General features: G+C 45.6%; 1 long non-coding RNA gene across 4 annotated transcripts; it reads left to right on the top strand.

The window, feature by feature from the left end:
* The first annotated feature begins 238 nt into the window (after positions 1 to 238).
* Positions 239 to 2,552, top strand: LOC121602038. 4 transcript variants are annotated; one of them, XR_006006265.1, is made up of 4 exons: positions 239 to 602; positions 914 to 1,103; positions 1,169 to 1,372; positions 1,951 to 2,552. It is a non-coding gene; the product is annotated as an uncharacterized LOC121602038 (long non-coding RNA). The 4 variants fall into 4 exon arrangements; XR_006006264.1 differs by having other exon boundaries at positions 901 to 1,103; XR_006006266.1 differs by having other exon boundaries at positions 890 to 1,103.
* The last annotated feature ends 572 nt before the right edge of the window (positions 2,553 to 3,124 follow it).

Here is a 3,124-nt window from a genome sequence, read left to right as displayed (position 1 = left end):
TGTCAGCAAACTGGCAGCACATGAATGGGGAGTAATTAAATTCAAGACTTGTGGTTGTTTCCACGTCTCGTTGAGACGTCCGCTGCTCGTTGCACTGGGAAGCAAACACACAGTGCACACAATGTGTTGTCTGTCGTCATGCCTACGGTGTTGCTTCCAGCCAAATGCCCACGTGCTTTTACGCTAGAATCTTGCTTGCTTTTGTGTGTTTTAAGAGCTACAGTGCGCAGACATAGAAGGCCGTGACTTCTCAACTCTCACCAGCAGCGTTCTCTTTTTGGTCATTCGTCTGACTGTCTGTTCGTCTGTTTAATGACCAAGCGGGAGTGCGTTTGGAGATAAAAGTGTTCTTATTGCGAAAGAAAAAAGTGCGAATTGGAACGCTCCCGTGAAAGTGTGCACTTCGTGTGTGAATCCCCCCGAACGGCAACACAACACGATACTCCACTCAGCCCAAAATGATGATGGATTCGAAGCATTCAATCCGGAAATGAAACAACATCAATGCAGTGTCGGGAAGTTATTCAGAACTTGGTTTCGCCACTAACGTTTCACCGCCATCCTCTCATCATCATCATCATCATCATCATCATCATCATCGGGTGAGTTTATCGATTCCAAGAACTAGCTACTCATGAAACTTTCCTCCTTCCAATTGGTTTCGCCGAGATCTCTGTAATGGGAAAAGTTGGGATGCAAAAAAACGCATCCTCCAATACGAACTCGGGGCGGGTCTTGCTAGCCCAAGACCTAGTGACGGTACCAGTCTCAACGGGGACGGAACCCCTAATGGGAGGAGGAAAGTTTGCTATAAAGTGCTAATTTCAAGGTGGCTTTAGCATTAGCAACATCACGCTGGAACACGCTCCGTGGTCCGTGTTCTTCAAAGTTTGCTGCTAGTTTGCTTGCACAGATTTCCCAACTTTTCCCGACGAAGTCAGCGAGCAAGCGAGCGAGCCAACCGAAGTAGAAAGTTGTCCGAGAATGTTGACCATCGCTTGCGTTGCGTTTTTGTGGGAAAATTACGACCGATAAAACTCCCATAACTTGATCATATTTCCCGCACACACCCGCTGGGCTGCAGTTTGCTGACCATTCGTCCTGTATGTCTATGTGTGTGTGCTGCTGCTTTTTATGTGAGTAATTCTTTTCTTCGCCCTTTTTTCAGCTTTACCACACTCTCATACAATATTGCCATCACACGTGCGGAAGAAGTAAGGCGGTTGCAACCAACAACGGTCCTGCTCGCAAATGCTTTCACGGACGAGTGACCACAAGCATGGCTCGGTGGGTGGTGGGCTTTGGCCCAAACCAAGAAGCATACCAGGGAGTCCAAAAGCTGCGGAAACATATTAGCAAGAATCGTTCGCTCGTGAGTAATATTTCTTTGCTATTTACTTTACTATCAAAGGCGTTTTTTGCTTTCGCCATACGAGCACACAGAAAGACTGTGAAAGTTTATTCTAAGGTTTTACCTTCATTTATGCGCAATTTGTATTGTTTGATGTTTGATTTGATGGACTGAAGGAGCGAAACAATTGTATTGGCATTAACAACAGCTATAGAACAATCTTCCTTTTTTAACAAAGCTATTATTCTATAAAGAACTCCTTTATTTGATATTGTCAAGCACATTAGTATATTAATCTATTTTCGTCTTCCAATGTTCAATTTCTTCAGTAAAAATCATGTCGCTTGGAAGGGAAAAAGAGAAGACCCGATTTCATTTACTACTTTGCTGTTGTTCAATTGCCCTCCTCCAATCGTCCGTACACCCATTGTGCACAACTAATTAACAAAGCCGTGTTTATTGGAAAGTATTAATTAGTATTGTTTTCTTCGAAATTCAATGCAACGCCTTTTCCACGCCTCCCTTTTTACTCCCTTATCCACCGCCTTATCCGGCTCTATTGTGTGGGATTTCCTTTTACTCCCATGCCGAACAAACAGCACAAGGATTCCGTAGAAAAGACAGCTCTGACCAGAACGGCAGCAGCTACAATAACACCTTGCAGTGTATTCCCACCGGAACTGACTGGGTCTCGAGAGATGGAGGATGCTGTTGCCGATTGCCACCAAGTCTGCTGCTTTGTTTACCACATTCCAACACCACACACACAGAGAAGGTGCGCGGGTGTTTTTCGCCCAGCCAAGACGCCCGCAAGCGCTAAAGTTAATGATATTGTTGTGCTTCGCAATTGAACGAATTATAACTTTTAATGAATTCATTCAATAGCTTCTTGCGCGAGGATGAGAAGCAAGCCTTATTGACGTCTAACGAACGGCCAGGTTCTGCACATGGCGAGGAATATTGAGCTTCCAATGAAAATTGCTGAATGATGGTGCAGGACATTCGCGGAAAATAATGTTGCTCTAAATGGCGGAATCATCTTTGTTTTTCTAATTAAACGCTCCACAAGGCTTGGTAATAAGTCTCCTTGGGAAGGTGGTGCATTTCGTTTTCCTTCGCACGCCTCAGTTCGCACAATTGCCATCCTGTTGAGTTTTGAAGAAGTGGACACAGCAAAATGGAAAGGAAGTCTCAAAACAAACCCCATTCCACTTGTAGTCTTCCGGGTGGGGGAGTTCTCTTTCTCTCTTTCTTTGGGCCTGCTCCAAAGCGGCCGTCTTCGTGCTGAATATTTAATCGCGAAAGTCTCAACGAACCGTGCCCTCGGGCACGGACATTTGCCGGCACAACTTTCAGCTCCCGTAGCGGTTCCGGGTGTTTGGCTGACTGACAAATGGTCAATGGTCAGTGTCAGGCTGCCCTCTTGGTCGATTTTTCCACAACCGCCACAACCCGGGGTTGTAAATAATTCAATTCACTTTCGACGGACGGTACGCGAAAGTATCGCAAGACGTTTCTCTGCTTCCAATGCTCCAAAGACACGTTCCAATTCGCATAGAAGCGCGCGCGTGTGTGTGTGTTTGTGCACAACGGGAAGAAAACAATCGATTTTCCTACCAGCCAACCAGCCGGAACGAAGAAGAAAGATTGCAAAACACCTTCTATACGTCATAGCCGACACGAAACACGGCCGGCAAAACAAATTAAGCGCAGCAGCTTCGCAAGGAACATCGTAAGAAAGTTTTACTGGTTGTAAATCTTGCCTGTGCCGCA

The sequence above is a fragment of the Anopheles merus genome, unplaced genomic scaffold (assembly GCF_017562075.2).
Source record: "Anopheles merus strain MAF unplaced genomic scaffold, AmerM5.1 LNR4000273, whole genome shotgun sequence".
In the NCBI taxonomy this organism is placed as follows: domain Eukaryota; kingdom Metazoa; phylum Arthropoda; class Insecta; order Diptera; family Culicidae; genus Anopheles; species Anopheles merus.
This window is presented reverse-complemented; position numbering and strand designations above follow the sequence as displayed.